Source organism: Pangasianodon hypophthalmus, chromosome 15 (genome assembly GCF_027358585.1).
Source record: "Pangasianodon hypophthalmus isolate fPanHyp1 chromosome 15, fPanHyp1.pri, whole genome shotgun sequence".
Classification (NCBI taxonomy): Eukaryota; Metazoa; Chordata; class Actinopteri; order Siluriformes; family Pangasiidae; genus Pangasianodon; species Pangasianodon hypophthalmus.
In genome coordinates, this window is record NC_069724.1 from 5,737,567 (window position 1) to 5,758,918 (window position 21,352).

Consider the following 21,352-nt stretch of genomic DNA (forward strand, 5'->3'; position numbering starts at 1 on the left):
CCTGCGTAGCACTCTCACAGCGAGTCTCTTCCCCATACGCCCATGTGCACACATTTTCATTCTCAAGGCTATTTACCTGCTTCTGCAATGCTGCATAGAGATAAATGAGGTGTGTATATGTGTGTGAGGGAAAGATAGAAAGGCCTGGAAAAACTTGAGAAGAAAGTGAGTTGTGCTCTTAGAGCTACATAGTAACACAATCAGAGCTTGAGTCATCCTGGTGTTTGTGTCATCCTACAAATCCCTTATGAGTGGATGGAGGCAGGTAGGGAGGGGGCACCCATCCTCTCTGAGAAAGAGTGGCATGGACCTAGGGGCAGCTGGCTCAATTGGCACCACTCTAAAGACTGTCTTTGTGAGGAAACAGCAGTTCACACAGCACAGTGTTGTGTGTCTTGCTGTAAAAGTATAGAAGGCAAACTACCTAAACATCTTCTCACACAAAGGAACAATTCTGCTTTTCAGATGCCTGGTGATTTGATCTGTCTGAACACTTGCTTTCTTGACATTATAGATATTTGGACACCTGTGTCAAAGGTGAAAATGCCATTGCTTTCCTGAATGCATTCCAAGAGATAATGGGCTGGCGTCTGACAACAGAACTGCTGAAAGCCCATGAATTTGTGAACTGCTGGGGCTGTCAAGCTGAAATCTGCAAGAGCAACTACAACAACATTAGCTGCAGGACTCAACAGTCGAGACATTTGAGTTTTGAATTTGAAGCAGTGTGTCTTGTCATCTTCAGCTCCTGGCACAAACTACATTACATACCACTATCCACTTCGACAACAGACTGCAGTATCAGTCATGTGACTAATATCCACAATCACTGTCTCCGGAAAATACCTACACACACCTGTAGACAATACAGCTTCTCATTTAAACAGCCTTAACGTTCATTAGAAAGCAGCGAAGTCTTGCTCCTAGTGACAATTCCATGCTTGCTGTTTATTTGTATGCTCAGCCAGATCCTGACCTTTGTTTGTTTACTTGCTTTGATTTGTGTTTTGTCTACGGTGCCAATCGCCTGACTAATTGCTCATTTTTTACATAGATTTGTGGATTTGCCCTCCTGGTTCGTTTGCTCTATGGACCCTGCATTTGCTCTATGGACCCTGCATTAACTCTGTACACGATTCATGGGAAAATAAACACTGATTGTTCTCTGCCCATTCTTTTTGATTTGACTTATCAAATCAAACAAGAGAGGTTAATAAAATAAAAAATCTATGAAAGTATGTGAAAACCTGTTAGCTTTTCAACCTCTGTAGCTAGTCTCTGGTCTGATAAGCTGCCTTCAGGTAAATAATTTCCATAAATGCATGTGATTGGCTGCAACAAGCCACAACAGAGGATCTGCTACAGACCACAAGTTACGGAATCATGGCCTGTCTTTTCCACTGAAATACTTCGCTGTATTCACATCCAGAACTCAGTCCAGTGGTTGATAACCCTTGGTCTATGGCTTAATCCATGAAGTAAGTAAGTTGAATTTAGAGGAAGAATGATCGATCTACTATTAACCTCTGAAACCATGTTTTCCTCCATCAAGATTAAAGTGTAAAGGGTAGTAACAAACCTGAAACCTCAATTACCTTCAAAAATTACTTCCAAATATCCTACTTGTAATTGCAGTTCAAATGGATGTTCACATGCAACGTTCGGTTGAAAACTTAAAACTTCTTTCAAAAAAAGTGATTCTGGTCCTGGTCAAGGTCGCAGTGAATCCTGAGCCTAAAGCTTAAAGATAGAGGGTAAAGCTTGAATACATCCAAATGGGATTCCAGTTTATCACAAGGTACCATACACAGAAACACCAACAAGCATGTTTTTGGCAGATGGGAGGAAACCGTAGAGCCCAGAAGAAACCAATAAACCAGCAAGAACATGCTAAACTCCACCCAGACAGCAATAAATACAATTCAGTTGCTTCTTATCTGCTTATACTGTATGATTACAATTATTCATTTTGTATATGCTTTTATTTTAAAATTTGAAGAGGCAAGTGTCTTACTTAATGGAACTACAGTGGTTTTCTGACATTCCTAGGCTTTGACTTCACATCATTCTGCATGATTCAAAGTAGGTCTTGACAGTGGAGGGCTGTTGATATGGGTTTTATGTGGATACACAAACACTGATGCAGCTATACACAGAGGTAAACTCAGAGTGAATAGAATGCACATGCTGATATAAATCTTTACTGTTCGCTGGGTTTGTTTACAGCAATTTCCTATCTGCTGTTCTGAGTCTAAAGTGAATTGGACATAAATAAATTGACCCTGCAGCATTGCAAAATAAAGCTTTCTAGCTATGGTTACATGTCATAAACAGGCACGAATGAAAAAATGATCAATTTAAAGATGATCTCAAAATGGGTGTGTGGTTAATTATAATACTTCTTGAAGCAAAAAGAAATATTTAGCAAATCTAATATGTACATCTTTGTGCCAAAACCAAAACAAGACAGTTGAAGATTGGAAAAAGATTGATGAAACTGTGCTCACTGTAGCCTTGGATTCCTGTTCTTGGCCAACAGAAGTGTAACCTGATGTGGTCTGTCCTTGTTGTAGCCTATCTGCCTCAAGGTGTTGTGCATTCTGAGATTCTTTTCTGCTCACCATGGTTGTAAAGAGTGGTTATTTGAGTTACCAAAGCCTTCTTGTCAACTCGAACAAGTCTGGCCATTCTCGTCTGACTTCTCTCATCAACAAGCCATATCCACCCGCAGAACTGCCGCTGACTGTACGTTTTGTTTTTCACGCCATTCTGTGTAAACTCAAGAGACTGTTATGTGTGAAAATCACAGGAGATCAGCAGCTTCTGAAATACTCAAACCAGCCCATCTGGCACCAACAACCATGCCCCGCTCAAAGTCACTGATGTTCTGGAGTAAGTTAATTTAAATTCCATATGTTTTTAAACTTTCCAGTCCTGTCTAGGAATGCTAACGGCAACTTGGTGTGTAAATCTAAAACATACACAGAATTAATATATCAACAATAGTGTTAGCACATAATAACCTTAATCCAGAAGGGATGGAAAAGGGGCGGTTTTACAACATTGGATCATTTTGTAAACATATTTTTAGACTGGGGGAGATATTCCCTCATATCTCCTCTCAAATTGAGTCCTGAGTAGAATACCGACTCAATCAGAGCAGTGATGCAGGCTCATGATTCACCAGTCCATACGAGGTAATGAGTTTACTAATAATATTTGTCATGTAGCATTCTCTTAAAGGGCTTCACTCTGATTTAATGATTTAAATAGGGAGACTGCATGAATGCATCAGGAAAGAGACAGTGCCATTAATATTACACGGTCATGAATAAAACTCATCTTATCTCTTGGCAACTAAATATCTACTCAGTATGAAGGTTTTGACTGAGGCTGCCATTCACACAACTAAAATTAGCAGAACCAATATTGCACCGAACAACTTGAAACAATGCTGTGGCATATAAGGCAAATGGCTGACAATGTGGAGTGACAAATATAAGGTGGGAGCAGTGGGGTACCTGACAGTTCAATCTCATGTCTGTGGCGAGGAATATACAGAGAAGAAAAAAAAAGTAATTCTGTTTCTTTATTCTGTTCAACAGTACAGTGTTAGGGATAAAACCTTCAGCAGTCCTTCACGATGAACACAATACATGTTACTGCACTCGGGGTAGCAGGATGCAACTGTGTCGTTGTTTTCACACTGGTTTTAATGTAGTACAAATAGTATTAAATTTGTGCTTTTCAGGACAGTTCAAAAGGTAGCAGCAGACATCGGTTTATAATTAAAAGTAAACACATATGTGAAGCAGATCAAATGTCACTGTGTCTGAATTTCAGCAAACAGCCAAAAAAATATTCTTTTTCCAGAATTGGGTTTTTCTGCCTATACATGCAGTACTTTGACACCTCAACTTTAAAAAAACTACAAAAATATCTCACAAAACATGTGGAAATGTTTTTATTTACTTTTGAATTGTAAATAAATGTCTTATCTTTCTTCCAGCAAAGGTTAAGAATGTATATGAACGGCAAACTCAGGGCCCATGGTCCACATATGGTGGTGTTAATTTTTAATAGTCAACATATAATTTTTAAAAAAGGAACGGACTAGTCATGTTTTCCACAGTTAAAACAAAAACTAGTGCAGTACACTTCATACAAAGTGATATCAAATTGAATCACATTCCATTGTGCAGTGTAATCTTACAAAATGTCAAAATAGTCAAACTAGTCGACATCCCCACAGTGGTGAACAATCAACTAGTCTATGCAACTCCTACTTTATATTTAGAAAAATGTTAACCTGTAAAATAAATGTTAATAATATGCATATAACTGAATCTTTAAATTCTCTTGTTTCACTTTTGGAGGTAACCAGACTTTAATATGTTAAAACTTTACTGGTTGAGACACATGCAAAAGAGAAACACATTTCAGCTCACAAAAACTATATATATCTAAAAACAAAAAGTTAAATTTTCATCCAAGGTTTTTCCTGGGCCACCACACAAATATTCTGCCAACTCAAGCAAGCATACTTTTAAGTTATCATTTGGAACATCATTTGGAGCAGAGTGAGAAAATTGGTTTGACTGAAGCTGAAGATACATGACAGGAAGAGCTCTGCGATGGTATTGCTTTCAGAGGGCACTCCATTTTCTTTTTCAGCTTACAAATAAACATGTCATCAACCTGGTTATTTAGTAAGAAATGCCCCAAAACCACATGGATTAAAAATAAGCAATAGCTGATTTTCTAAAATCATTAAAGAGCAATTTGTAATGGATGATTTTGTGGCATCCAGGAACTGACTTCAGGGTGACGTAGAGTCTCCTTAAATAAAAACCATAACATCAATTTTTCACTCCATCTCCTCATTAACAATGAAACCATTTTCCTCTGCACTATGGTCTTACTACCAGACTCACAGAGTCATAGAGAGGAAAAAAAACAACATATTCCTCTGGGGTGTTTCAGGAGGGCTGGGGGCACATGGACAAACAACCAAGCTTCCCACTGTATGATGCATATTCCACCCAGGGGTGAGGGAACTGGAAAAAAACCCTGCAGCTCAGGTGGGGACTGTTACTGCAGCAACGTGCCAATCCAAAGCACAGAGTGCAGCCTTGTTTGGAAGTGCTCTTCAAACCTCTTTGAAAACATCTGCGTCTTCAGAAACGCGATGTACGATACACATAAGCATCAATTTGGTGAAACTCTAAGCCCTACACGAAAGAGGTAGGGCAGGAGTGAATTGTTGCTTCCAGATTATTCTGTGTATTAACACACTGTACAGTAAGCTATAGGAGACTCAGTCTTGTCTCACTCTCTAATGGTTGCTAGGTTACAAACTGGGATGTGGCTTGACACATACTAGGGGGCTGCTGCTGATTTCATCAGTCTCCCATCTGCACTATATGAGATGCATTTTTTTTAACCTCTTTTTTTACTTGTTTCTGCTTCACAAAGAAGAAGAAAATTACTTGCATGCAAATTCACAAAGTTTTTAATTTGAGAGTCATGATGTTCTTTGGAGTTACATTATTTTTCAGCAGTGCTTTCTTAAACATGCCAATTGACATTACGGACAATCATTTAAATCAGTAGCACTCCCCGCTTCACACTGGTGTTTACTATTTATGAGAAAAAATATAGGCTTCTCTCCTATCTCTCCCATATGGGTCTTTCTCTCAGTTCTTCCCAAAATGTCAGCCTGCTTTCCCAATTCTCTCCCTCTGTACTAGCAGCTGTTCAAAGGAAAACTCCACCCTGAAAATATGTTTAATATTGAAATATTTGTAATGTTCTTAGTCAGTGAGGTTAGCTCCTTAAAAAAAGAGCAAGAGCTTCTTTTCTCACTCACCATTTTCCAGTGATGTTCAATGTCATATTAATGAGAAAGCCAATATAGAAATAGTGGAGATGTTGGTGCAAACATTGGACTCAAAGTTCCAGAATGCAGTGCAGCTATATGACACAGTTGTGCTCATTTATGGCATAGACTTGGCTCAGCTAGATAGTGATCTAAGAGATGACAAGTGCAATGGCATTGATGGTGGTATTAGCATGAAAGTTGGAAGCTTTGGGAGCTGATCTGTTTGAGCAGAGTATACGGATGAGGAGGACAGGGTGCTTGACTAAAGGAATAAGGTGCTGCATCCCTATCTTTAAGTAGAGATGAAACACAGGTTAAATCCCGCTGGTGCCACTATCTACTGGCATTTTTGATAATGTAGGATGCCATTAGCCAAAGTCAAAATGGACAAACATTTTCAAAGAAAGGAGTTTAAACCAAAGATCACATATTGCTTAGAAATGTTGATATGCAAGTCTTTCAGGGTGGATTTTTTTGTCTGTTAGGAGGAAATAATAACTTGGAGCAGGGGAAAACCTACAATAAATCATTGCTTTTTCTTTATAAACTCTTCCAAACAATATGTTTATAAAGCTAGAATCAATAAACCATACCTGGGCTGACAGTGTCTAGTTAAGCCATTGTCCTTCTACAATGCTACTGTTGTAATTGCTCTTGAGCACTGACAATATTGCTGTTTGTCCACCAGTCAAATTATAGCATGTAATTAATCTAACCAACACAGAGTGGCCTTTCATGCTAGAACGGTAATGGAGCTGAACTGTGACTGCCTACTGTTTCAACACCACAGGTTCATTACCTGTAGAGACATTTCAGAGAATTCGTTATTAAAGAGTTTAAAGTCCTGAACCAAACCAACCTGCTATAGATGAATTATGACCTTAGAGCAGTTTTTAAAATAACATATTTAGAGACTGTAGACTTAATGTCTTTATTTCAATGTAGTCTTAAGTACATCTTAAATTCTGTAAAACAAACATGCCTTCTTCAAAAGTAACTATTAAACTATTATATTATTATTATAGTAATAATATAAGTATTATTATTATTATTATTATTATTATTATTATTATTATTATAGTGACTTGAATGGCTAATAATAAACAAAATAAATGTGTTGTTATTTTACCTAAAAAAAAATTTATAATCATAGCTCGTTGAGATGTTAATTTAACAGTGATTGAAGGAGTCTCTAGTGTCAGTACTTTGGAAGAGTCTTCAGGACAGAAGGCATTGTGTTTTCTGGTTTCTAGGTAACAAGCTGTTAAAAAGAATGACTGTTTTTTTTTTTTTTTTTTTTAAATCTTATTAAGATATTAAGAAAGGTTGGTGAGGGAACCATTTATAGCTGCTTTGATATAAGTGATAACAGGAACTAACTTATCTTGCAGACCTTCCACAACATTAGATGTAATTATAAATTGATAAAAACACAATGTGTTGTTTATTAATAAATTAAAAATTGTAATTTTTGGCGAATCCCTGTGGTATAATAGGAATAACTCTCTCTCCTCTTCCCCATCACAGACTATTTTCCTCTAACACCCAAAAGTGTTTTATTCCTTACCAAACTAACCGCAATTGTGTGGCCAGACCTTTTAGTTGAAATGAAAGTATGTCTATGTAAAGCAGTGTTACCCTGTATTACGTCATGATCATTACTATTATTATTATCATCACCATTATGCCATGCTATGATTTACATTTGCTTCAAATTACAGTTCTGAAACTCAGCTCTGCTTTCTATTAACTTCTCCCCTGAGACCCTCAATTTAATCCTGGCTCTTGCAATCACGAATGACTTGCTACTTCCAAAAGCTCATGGTTTAGCCCAATTAGGAAATGTGATTAACATGCTCCTTCAAACACAATAACAAAGTTACTCTTCTAGTGTTGTGTGCATTATGTCTAAGTTGCACACTTTCACATGCATATTTAGTAGAAATCAGATATATATTAACATACACATATAGTGCAGCTGTTTGTAAAACTGTCAAATAACAGTACAGTAACAATGAATGACGTTATCATTATGATTCTTCCACATTTAACTGCTCCATGGTGAGCAGAAAACCATCTCAGAATGCACAACACGTCTAACTTTAAGGTGGATAGGCTACAACAGCAGAATACCACATCAGGTTCCATTCCAAAGGCTCACCAAAACTGAAGAGTTCAAGGAAATAGACCAGGCGATGTTTTTCAGTGCAGTTTCAGGATTCTTGACATCCATGACGTAATGATCATGCTTTTGTATTGTTCTGATTTGCCATGATTGCTTGGCAAAATCCAACACAAAGCCAAGCCAATGCACAATAATTCCTGTTTTTAAAAAACTTATGTTCATACTTCATTGTTTCATAGGATTTTTTTAATGCTATGGCACGAAGATCAAGCCTTAAACAATTACATCACTAATTCTTCTACTACTGTCTGGCATCCACAAAAAATCTTAATATTATCAATTTAATTGTACAGATGACACAGAAATTTTATTTAGCATATTTAGTGATCCCCCAAATTATCAAATTATCATTCCTGGCTAGGCCACTGGTAGAAGTGGTGTGAACGGTGTACCAAATGATGGTGTGAAGGCTCTCTCTGCATAGATTTGCAACTAGAAAGGAGTCATAGGTGAGATTAAAAGGTGCTGAAGGCTGTAAGAGCCTTGAAGTCACAGTACACTCAGACAGTTCGGCTGGAGTGTGGAGGAGCCAGTGGTAACCATGATTACAGTGGTGCAAATGTCTCTGGCAATTATGTCACTGTCGCTGATGAGTCTGAAGAATTCTCAAGCATTTCATCCAAACACCAGGTGCCCATCAGAGCGGCTCCAAAAAAACAAAGAGAAAGTTCTTCGCAATCGTGATGAATATGAACACTAGTGGAAAAGGAAAAGGAAGCGATAAGCTGAGGAATTGTAAAATTGCCCAAGACTCTTGTCTTTCTGGTGCATCTGCAATTTCTTTTCCGAGACAGGAAAAAACAATAAGCCGGGGCCAAAACTCTGTTTTTCTGCAGGCATTTCATCCCAATGATTATATCTGGGAGAAAAAAGTAGTTCAGTACAGTTCATATTCTTCAGAATATGGTGTGAGAAATGGAGAACCCAGAACTGAATTTACACTGGGCAGATTTGAGTGAGCAGGCACTTAAAATAACAGGGCTACAGCAAGGCTGAAATTAGGCTAGAGAACTATACAGAATGGAAAATAATGAGAGCAGCTGAGAGGCACAAATCCTGACCCAGCCATAAAAGCAGCACAACAACAACGGACCCTAAATCATCGTGTCAATGCAGCAAAGTGCACAGGAAACACTTCAGAGCATAAAAATGGCTATAAATTAGAGAGGGCAAAAGTAAGAGAGCTGCAATCAGAGGTCTGCTACGTCAGTGACTCTCTTCTGGGTTCAGGTCATTTCTGCTGTTAATATTAAATATTTGAGTGATTGCTTCTAATTCGCCTTCAAATTTGCCTTCAGCATTTAGAGAAAACAGAATACATATTTACATATTCTTATACATTATGCATTAAGATATACAAACAGTGTTAAGATATAGAAACATCATTTACTCACCATCTATTATTTAAGGCACTATCCGAAAGCAAAAGTGCTCCATTTGATCTTAATATGGACAACTTCAGACTCATGCAGTGGTCATACCGGATGGGAATAAAATCAGCCTGGTGGAAAAGGTCATTCACTCGAATGGAAGGGGAGGCGGTATTCAAAAAAGGGATTCACATCCACCTTTTGTGATTCTGCTTCATACCAAGTTCTATATAGATCACTCGTTTAGATCGCCAATTACAGCACGCTGCCTCGCTTTATTCAGCCCACACAATCCTGAAAAAAAAACTTTTTTGAAACGGTCAGTAGTACCTACTACTTACTCCACTCTAGACCAGTAATATTTATGATTCACACTAGAGCCATGGTGTAGCAGCCACCTGCGTTCCGCACACACATTACTGTACAGCATGCATGGCCTCACATCTCAGTACTGAAATGCTGGTTAAAATCTATGCCTATCTGCTGAAGACAAGAGAAATGGGAGACTATGGACATGGATATTCTTAGCACACAAGCCAGTGTCAGTCCTTCATAAAACTCTTTCTTACCATTATATATTTTAGATATTACCATTATACTGTAGAAAATATATATTTTCATATTTGGTTACTGGTCAATCTGTGTTACAATGTAAGTTGTGGACTATTCCTCATTTCCGTATTTAAAACAGAACCTGAATAATGCAGTAGAAATGGGGACTGTAAGGTGACCATGCCAATATGTATATATATATATATATATATATATATACATACATACATCCATCAGAAGAAATATACTGGTTAAAATACTCAATGGAAAATAAGTACATTTAGAATTTAATTAAAACACACAAAGGCACTACAGGTGAAAAGGGTCATTAAAAAAATGGATATGACAATCAATCGTTGGCCCCAATTGCTGATATTCTTACAATATATTTTAAAGGGGCCAAGCACCGAAGGTCATAGGCACCCTATAGTGATTGCATGTCTTCTTCTTCTTCTTCTTCTTCTTCTTCTTCGTCTTCTTCTTCTTCTTCCTATACTTCCACAAAGGGAGTCTATGGCAGCCCATAGAACACTTTGTACATTTTTATGAACTTTGTCACAGTGATAGAGAACAGTCTCAGTTACCTTCACAGTAATTTTGGTGTACAGCACTCAAGCCCTCTAGCAGCATCAACAGGGCACATTTGGAGATTTACAATAAAAATTGGTACGTGAGCTAAAAGAAATTTCATTTACTTATGCAATAAAATTTCATCCATATTTATGCGTAAAGACGCATACCTTATAAAACCAAAAATCTAGTCTTTGGATGATGTTAGAATTAAAATTCATTGTGAAGACACTTTTCAGAGTATAAATCACTAGAATAAATCATCTAGTGTTTAATAAAAAAAAAAAATGTACTGTTATAAAATTGTTCATTGTTCAGTAAAAAAATCTGAACATTGTGGAATTTTCAATAAAAAGGATCATAAATACAACAATTTTGGGAAATTCCTTTGTTATAAGCTTCTAATTATTGACAGGGATGCACAAGTGAAATTTCCTGAATGCAGGTATTGAATTAATGCAGAGAAAAGAATTATAGATTGAAATTTAAATACAATTTCATGTGTTTACATCCTAGTAAGTGTGATTTGAAGGTTTATAATAGAAACTGACAGGCATGTGACAATAACATAGCTTTATATTTATATCAGGAAACAGGTTTTTTTCAGAAATATATGACATTCAAGCAGAGCTTAAAGCCTTCTTTGTTGCTAAGAAAAAACACTAAAATACCCACATCACTGCTGAGTTTTTAATTACTATAGTTTGAATAAGAATGATATAGATGCAATTTATTCAAAAATCTAAAAAATGCTTGACCAAAATTATCGTTTCTACCTGTCTTGTCTGAACCTCTGCTCATTGAAGCACATATCTAGCCTTCACGCTTGTTTTCAGTGACCTGTCCCCAAACCATCCAATCGTTTTGTTTCATTGTGAATGAACCTTCATCTGGGGAATAATGTTCACCCCAGTCTCAGGTTAAAATAATCCTCTTTCCCTGCTGGAGTCAGTGAGGTAGCCAAACACAGCAGCGAGTCCCCTCGTGAGTAAGAATGAATCACACTTATGCCACCAGTATTATCACTGCTGCTTGTGCTCGCTGTGCACTCGTTTATCTGTGAAATTGTGTAATCCTTAGAGAGATTGCCAAGAATAATTTTATTATCTCTCTAAATAGCAAAATGAGCTGTAACCAGTTCTTGTAAAGCTCAAATCCCGCGTCCTGCCAAATGTTGTTTAAAAATAAACGCGGAACACTTTCACAAACATAACTAGGCTGTTTATGAAAAAAAGAAATCAAAAGGGAAACCTTCGGCTTCAGTTGTCTGCAATTATTCAATGTGCCACAGCAGCACTTTAACACACTGCAGAACAAACAGAAGAGATATAATGGCTGTGGATGTTAGGGTTGGAGATGTCTGACGGTCCACATTTGTGTCCTGACAACTGCGTGTCTGTGTGCATGTTTTCCAGCTATGAGGGAGGACTGCATGCTGGGCTGTTCTTTACGCTGTCCTAGGAGACGTGAGTAGGTGGATTGCGCAAATCAGACCTAAATACTAAGACGGGGGATGCACACCTCTCCCACTGCTGCTTCTGATGCCTAACACCATCCACACGCACACACACACTCCTCCTGTCGTTCTTCAGTGATTACCCGACACTACTAAATTCAGCTTTCAAGTGCTCTTCAGTACTGTCACATATTTCCTGAAGGTTAAAGCAATATTTTTAAAAGTATATTTAAAAAAGAATGAAGTCAATGAAAATGAAAATTTCTGTTTTTCATGGGTTTTTTTGGTCGCCCATTTTTATTAGAATGTTATATAATTTGGGTTCCTCAGAGACAAGAAAAAGGCACACAGTGTCAGAGATGTAAAGCAAATCTGGATGTTGTTCATAATATTTCCTGCAATGAAATGATACAAAAAAATTAGAATGACAGAAACTGTTGAATATTTCTGTTCAGGGATTTTCAAAAAAAAATGTAAAGGTTTAGCTACGTAAAATTCTGTACTGACAAATATTTGGATAAGCAACTAACATGGTTGAACAGTGAAAACAGATATGTTCTGATTGATCTGTTCTGCTACAGTATTTTTTGAGTACTTGGTTTGATCCATTGAAATTCTTTGCTGGGTCCACATCTGGAATGCATTCCCTTGTTAGCATTGTAACAGAAAGGGTGTTTTTGGTTGCTAAACCAAAAGGATGAAGCAGTGCTATGTTGATAAGAGCAGTGCTATGTTGTTCATTTAATAATTTAAGACAAATCTCGTGTAGGAGTACCTTCAACTGCTTCAAACCTGGCAGCCTCCTCTCACACCTCATCAGTCAAACCATGCAGTATTGTTTCTTCCTGTGTCATGGTAAATGAAGTGAATTAGTTTTTGGTTGAGCTTGAAAAGTCAGCCGCAAAGCCTAAAAGAATCACTGGTGTGCAGCACCCACACTAGTGATGTCTCAGTCAGAAAACAAGAACTTTAATGACTTAATGGAGTGAGTGAGCGAGTGAGTGAATGAGTCAGTGAGACTCGACAAGTCAGCGGCAAAGCTTAAAAAAATTAAGTGGTACACAATATCTGCATTAGCAATGCCCCAATGCAAAAACAAGGAACTTAATGACTTAATGGAGTGACTGTGTCCATGAGTGAGCAAAGAAGTGAGTAAATGATAGAGTGAATAAGAGAGTGAGTTAGTGAGTTGGTGAGAGTAAATGAGTGAGTAAGAGAGTATGAGAGATTGTGCGTGTGTGAATGAGTGAATGTGTGACTGAGTGCATGAGCGCATGAGAAAACAACTGAGTGAATAAATGACATGGGAATAAGAGAGTGAATGAGTGAGTGAGTAAGGAAGTGAGTGAATGAGTGTATGAGCAAATGATTGAATGAATAAATTATGTGAATAAAAGAGTGAATGAGTAAGAGATTGAGTAAGGGAGTGAGAGAGAATGAGAAAGTAAATGACAGTGAGTGAATGACTGTATAAGTGGATGAGTGAGTAAGTGAATGAATGAGTGATTGAATAAGTGAGAAAAATCCTTTAGAGCACAGAGCTATTTCCCTGAACATGAGCTAATACTGATTATCAACAGTAAGAAAACACTATTTTTCTTGCATTTATCTCCTTTTATATGTCTCTAATTGACCTAGCTATTAAAAAATCAAGGAACTATTGACTGCTATTTGGGAGCTGCGAGATATAAAAAGGATGTTGAGGCTCAATATCTAAAACAATAAAATGTTTGCTAAAACAAAATTAGTCAAATTGTTTACTGTGGTCTTTGTAGGCTAATAGCCTTAAAGAGAATCACATTAGCTGGATGTTTTTAAGACCCTGCTATCATTACACACCAGGCCCAATTAAAAACCATACGACTTGCATCTTTTATTGTGCCACATTCCTCATAAAAAGTAGCTTGTTAATTTCCCTAAACTGAGTAAAACAAGATGTTTCAACAAAATATTACAAATTCTAATTATTTAAATTAGAATTTGTAACATTTTGTTGAAACATCTGCATTAACAAATTCTAATTATTTAAAGAATTGCTCTTTGGTCATATAAAACTAACAAATCTAATTAGATAAATCCATTTCAGTTAGAGTGTGACTAGGAGAAGATGGTGAATCATATTATTGGGTCATAAAAGTGAATAATTATAAGAATTAGTAAATAATTATGTAATTATTTGCAGTTTTAGAGCTAGGACATAAACAGGCCAAAATAAAAAATAAAAATAAAAAAAACAGTAATGTAGTCTGCTAGCTTTACAGAACAGCTTTAATTCACTGCTTAAGGATAGTTTGGCCACGGTTGATCCTGATCTTACTGCACTTGTATAAAGAGAGCCCAGGCACCACGAGTATGATTTCACCCCTCACAGCTCACAGCACTGATCTTCAGCTTTACTGAGACCTCCGGGTGCAATCCTAAGCGAAGCACATGCCTGGGTTTCCTCTCTCTGCTCCGTGTCACATTCAGAGCCAACATCCCACAGGGTAGTCAGTGACGAGGCTTCACTGACAACTTTACGCCTGCAAATGTGGCTACAGTGTGCTACTAATGTTGTACACATAATGACCATTTAGGAGCCCTTCCTATCCAGTGCTTACAGCACACACCTTGAAACTGCCTGATAGATATAATCTAGGACTGGGTAATGTGGGAGTATAGGTAGGAGATGAAATGCTGATACTGCCAATGCTATTTTGGTGCCTTCTTTTAAAGAGGTTAGCTGAAATAAGAAACAAAAATCGTGACTTTAGTATCACACGGTCCTATCTGGGTGAGAAGCTGTTTTGAGATATCAAAAGTTACAAAATAGAGCAAAACTCTAAAAAAGCCTCCATATTAAGGTTATATTAGTTATATTATCAGTTATAGTTATAGCTCAGTTATATTATCAAAATTCTGAGACTGTTTCTTATTATCTCTTAATCTCATCAAATTACTAATGAATGGGATAAATATTTAGAGTGTATTAAGACCACATTATAAACAAAAAGTCTGAATTTTCTCAGTTTATTATGTAAGATCTAAAATGCAATATGTGTGAGGTTGTTCCTAATATATAATGTTAATGTTATCTGATGGCAGCTATAATTTTAGTTTTCTGTTGTGCTGAAGATATCTTAGCAACTGAAAATATCTTGATTATGGGTAAATTTATCTAATATTTCTTATGAAATAATTATAGATCAAATATAACATTGTTCATATTTAAATGCTTCTACACATTTCAAGCTGTAAATGCTGTAAATGTTCTTATTCTACTGGCAGATTATTTTGCTTCTTTCTAGAAATAAATGCTTAAAACAATCTTATAATAGGAAATACTAGATAAATCTGAATATAGTCAGTGTATATTCTGTTGTTAAGATGTCACTTTTCATAAAGGTTATACGTTGTAAAAACAACGAGTACAGTAGAGTTGTACTATCGATGTTTTGCACGCTTACGTTTTATTACTCTCATGAAGCATATGTAGAACAACTACAGCTAAAACGGGTTCCCAAACTATGGGCTGTGATCCTGTGTGGGGTCACTTGATTTACAAATGGGGTCGCAATTTCCTCTTTTGTTTTATTTATTTATTTTACAAATCAGTATTCTCAATATTACTCTAACTATTAAAAAAGATTGTATGTGCTACTGTTTTACAATGTTACTTGGAGTCACTTTTAAATTAACAATGTACATGCTGTTTTTGCTATCTTGACACACTTCACTAGTGACACTCACTCAGTGGAACAACAGAAGTGAAGAAAACAAACATGGTAATATACCAAAACATTCACAAGTCCTAAATTATACATCTGTAATAAAAAAAATTATGGTGGACAGGGCTTGGGGTCGCAGAAAATGCATAATGTCCATTTGGGGTCATTTGCCCAAATAGTTTGGGACCCCCTGAGAAATCACCACCATAGACGAATAATGATGATATAAAGAATGACAAAGTTTATATAGTTAACTTGTTTTCAGCCAAAATCCCAGACAGAACCTTATAATACTGAGGTCACATAATGTTTACCATAGTTATATCAAGCAACATAATAGATTCTATTGACAGGTCTTTGGTACTATGGACAAGACCTCTACCCCAGGGTCAAACAGAAAACAATTAAGCATCTTGCTCAATAGTATGGTGCTAACAGGATTGATATTCATCCAGATTTTCTCTAGGTTCTTGACTAAATTGTGGTTCTCTGGTTCTTTCTCAATGCTAGAGGCACCATATCACTTCACAGCGACAGCCCTAGATCCAGTTATTTTTTTTTTCTTAAGGATCTATATTGTAGAAAATGCTTGCATGCCCAACAGTAGAGTTCAGAGAATACAAAGGTCATGGTTAAGTGCTCCCTCATTACAGCTCCATATTCAAGTCTCTGTTAGCAAACAATGAAGCAGTCAGACATAACGCACCATTTTCTCCCACCGATCAATTACTCCTGTTTCTTTCTTCTGCCACCCCCTGTGCAGTGGACGCACCGAGCTCAGCTTGGCAGCAGTAATGGGATGCGCCTTTCACTAGTGTGAGCCGGCACAGATAATGTCTAATCTATAGCGTGCTCACTGCTCAGCAACAAGGGTGGATCCCGCTGCGCCAATGTAGCCTTCATCCATCATGGCCACGGAGCCTGGCATTAAAGGAAAGCATGGCACAATGCCCAGTATAGATCATGGCGTGTCCTTCAAGGCTAGGAAAGGACTAGTGTGTTATGAGGACAGTGAATGAAAGAGGGTGCACACCTGCTTTGTATGGCAATGGCTGGGAAAATGCAAATCAGCATGCACAGGCCGGCATGAGTGAACAAACAGGACCTGCTGCTTGTCAAACATCTCGCCTGCATCAGCACATGGACCACTGGGTATTAGTGAAAGGGAGGGGCTACTCCTCCAGCAAACAAAATGGTGACACATAGTGAGAGAGAGAGAACAAGACAGAGACAGAGATATGATGTACGCTGTTTCAGGTGAATGCTCAGAGATTGCTGTGAAAAGCAGAACATGGATGGATCTGCAGGTCAGGAGGAGGTCAAGATGAGAGCAACCTGCCTGAAAAGCTGCTCTCAGTGGTCAGAGCAGAACAAAAAGCCAGAGATTGAAGGAAGATCTTGACCAGCACAGAGATTCAGGGTCACTGGATTATTAATGAACAAAACAGTATACAGGTCAAAGAGCAAGGAGGAGATCATTCAACAAATGTCAAGTACAGTATAAACTGCAGGGCTACCTAAATTTTTCAGCTGTTTTGAGCAAAACTGTGACTGTAATTATTAAAGTGAGCACCGACTAGTACTCTGCAACACAGCCTGCACATCATGAGTTGCTCATGACCACACATTTGGTGGGGAAGGACAACATTAACAATAACATAGCCTCAAACAAAATTAAGTCGAGAGGCTATCATATTTGACTTATGCTATAGGCTAATATCTAGTGAATTTTTAGAGATACCCCATAATAGGAAGTTAAGAGTCAACAAGACTTGAATGAATTTGAACAAAGTAACAATGCAGACCAGTTTACAGGAGAGAACAGAAAGGTGTAGCCTGGTCTAATGTACCCCCGCACAACCGAGCAGCCTGATAAAAAGTCAAACAATACAGCTCCTGATCAAACTGAACATCTCTGACATAACTCTGCCACCTTACTATTTAATTTGCCTCATTTTGATCATTCACATGCGCACATTTTTCACGGCTTTATTGAAATCATAAACATTATAATTGTATAAGCAATTGATAAAATTATGATGGTTTCTGGTTGTTGATAATTACACATTAACAACCTAGCCTGTTAGGTAGCTAGCTAGATAACAGTGTAGATTAAATTAGCTAATCACATCCTTTCTAATCAGGGAAAAGACTGTGAGATAACTATGGAACAAAAAGATGGAAGTGTTCATTATGATAACGTACATTCATATAGATTTTTGAAATAAGAATTGCGACTGTGTTTGATACAGCAGGTATGGTTCCCATCACCACTGTCATAGTGTGTGAGACAAACACAGAAGAGGTAATATCATTAACTGTCTTGTCCGCTGTCCCTCCCCAAATGATAAACAACAGATTCAGCATGGGGCAGCTTGATTCCTGGGCCTTGGTTAGCACTTCCCATTTTTGACCACTAGGTGCAATCATAACTATACTTGGCTAAGTGGGGCAGTAAGCACGCAGCCCCATGATTGCACAATATCTAGAAAAGCAAATCAATAAAATATTGGGTCTTATCTGTCAAATATCAATATTTTTAAAATCATAGGTCACTCAAAAAGAGGTAATTGGTATGTCAACAGAATTGAATACGGAGTAGTGAATAAGGATTTTATGAAGATCAACATTTGTTGAACGTCTGATGTTGTACATGGTTGAGCTCTGTCCCACCTGCCCCTATAAATGAGCCACCACTGCTGCACATGGTTAATGGATTTCTCAGGTTAGGTGAACACCTGTTATTTGTTGGCTGCAAATTAATTAAAAAAAGTCCAAACTTAGCAACAATATTTTCTGTGAATATCGTAACCTAATTACTACATTAGAAGGGCTATTTGTAGCTACAAATGTATGATTTATTTAAAATGCTGAGAAATAAATTAAAGTCACTAATAATGCAAGTCAAAACAGCCATTTTGATTAAAATACTGTACAGTCTACAACAAAAATATTGGCATCCTTCTCAAGAATTAATTAAATAATACCATGCATTTAATGATATTTTAAGCATAACCATACGGGGACACTGCATTGTTTTTATTTTAACACAATATTATTTCAAAACCTTGCTTAAGTAGTTTTGTTTCCTGCAAACCTCCTACTTTTAAAATTATTAGCACCCATAAAATTAATATTTGGTTAAGACTTCCCTGAAGTATAAAAGTGCTGAGCTACTTTCTGCCAGTAATATCTGGCAAGGTTAAAGACCCTTTCAGAGGTCTGCTAATGTAGGAAAAGTTTCAACAGTTCCAGCTTTATATATATATATATATATATATATATATATATATATATATATATATATATATATATATTTATATAAATATATATATATATATATATATATATATATATATATATATATATATATATAATGGCTACAATTGTATTTAATGGTATTTTCATTTTATGTATTGTATATCCATTATACACGTCAGCAGCCGTCTGTCTCTTCTGTGTAGAAAGCGCTTTGTTTTTTTTTGTTTTTTTTTTCCCCAATGGTGCTGGATGACAAAAAGTGTGTTTTGGATACTGACAGCAAATTAAAAATGCACATGTTTTAAAGGATGGCAATCTGTTTCTATTGGTTTGAGATATTTCGATAATTGTGCAGCATATGTTTTTCAGAGAAAAAGATGAATAATTCTAGATACTTCCTCAGTTTTTGAATGGAAAATTTTAATTATTGTGTGTAACGTTTATATTTTACATGTTTTTCCTGCTTTGCGTCCAGCTTTGGATCCACTGTGACCCTGACCAGGCTAAAGCAGTTACTGATGATGAATGATTGAATGAATGAACATTTATGCCCATTCTCTTACGGTTTGCCAATAATTCAGGAGGTGACTCCAGATAATAGATACTGATGTCTTATTTCATTGAAGTTTTTCAAGTTTCCTTAAATGATTCTGGCAAATATTCATTATATACATAAACAAAACACAAGACATGATCTGTAAACCCATTGTGTAGCCTGTGGCTGTCAGATTGAAAGTCTCTTTGAAAGCCATGATTGACGAGACATTTGTCACATGATGTAAATGTCAGAACTATGAGTGACACTAGGTGTGACACATTTCCTCCCCTCAAAATTAAATCCCATTCCTTCATCACTCAGACTCCTTCAGATCCCCCAGACCACCACAATACCTCAAATCTACATATCAATTCCATCAATTTTCTGCCACTTTGTGGAATGGCATGTGTGGAAAGTGCAGACTGATTGAATTTGCCAAATTGGTCAATAGGGGTGAATGGTTTGGAGGCTGCTGCTCTTGTATTGGGGCTGACATGTTTAAAGATGGTGGCCAGATATCCCACAATTTGCATGGAATAAACATTCATCTCATGAATACTGAAAAGGACTTCGTTCTAAAATGATCCAAATAGACAAACAGAATAATTTGCTGGGTGTGTCTTAAAATAACAGGGATTATTATCTGCTGTTTGCAGCTGGGGACAACCTATATTACAACATAATTAAATGAACAAGTCAAATTGAAAGGCTCCACTGTATCAACTGTAGTGATTGAATCTGTCAATTGTGTAACTGAGCCAGAACATTAGCAGGCTTTAATGCTGTGATGTTGGGACCCTGTGAGAGCCTGTAAGTAAGGAACAGTATAGTACAACTTTTTATAATAATGTAGATGTTAAACTGGGGCCTGCTTTTGTGTGGTAAGGATACTAGAAATTCTACAGCAGATAAATGGCTAGTCTAGACAAGATTAATGTTGAGATGGATGTAGATGGTGGGAGTAACAATTGCAAATCCAATAAAAAAAGGGAGACTGAAAGACATTGCTTTGATATCCTAGTTATTGTGCGGAATCACATTCTTTGTTTAATATGGAGGCTTAGCTAGGGTTCAAATGCACCATTCAACATGGAGAGCTGTCCATAGGAAGGAACATCTTGATTACTACTATATACCATCCTCCTCTTTCTCTAGAGCTCTGAATGGTCAACAGCATCAACAAAACTTTGGCTGACCCCATCTTGCTAAAGGGCATCTATTTGAGAGATTGTGCTGTTGTGCCCTCAGAGATAAAAGCTGTCCTTTAAATATTTACCTAGCAAGTTTAATCAAAAGTTGTTGACCAAATAAGGTCCTGTGAGTGTTGAAAGCCCTAGTCAAATATCCATAGTCTAGATTCTCATTCCCACCAGGAATTCTGCTGTGCCACTTGGATGTTTTCACTGCAGAATCACATGTGATTCCAAAAAAAGCTACAATCTGTACTGGCATAGAGAGAGAAAGAGAGAGAGTACTCAAAATCATGCTTGTTCTACCTTTTACTATGGGCCTTGTGATTAGATGCTTTTGGGAAACTGGGTTTATGCTCTCTGCCTTTATTGTGATTACACACATATGTGTACATTGCAGTGAAATTCCTTCCTTTGGATCTCCTAGATTCAAAGGAGCTTTTCAGTGCTTGGATTATATACAGTATATACACACACTCATTTCTTTTTCTTTGTTAAAGATTAGTCATTTCTAGACGAGATTAATGTTGAGATGGATGTACATGCTAAGAGTGACAATTGCAAATTCAATAAAAAAGGGAGACTGAAAGACATGGTCTTGATATCCTGGTTATTGTGCAGAATCACATTCTTTGTTTAATA

The 21,352-nt window shown here is 37.0% G+C and overlaps 1 protein-coding gene across 15 annotated transcripts in view; it reads right to left on the reverse strand.

Moving 5' to 3' along the window:
- Window positions 1-21,352, reverse strand: part of nrxn2a (neurexin 2a) — a 342,233-nt gene that overhangs the window by 77,864 nt on the left and 243,017 nt on the right. The gene's annotated exons all lie outside the window — the stretch shown is intronic.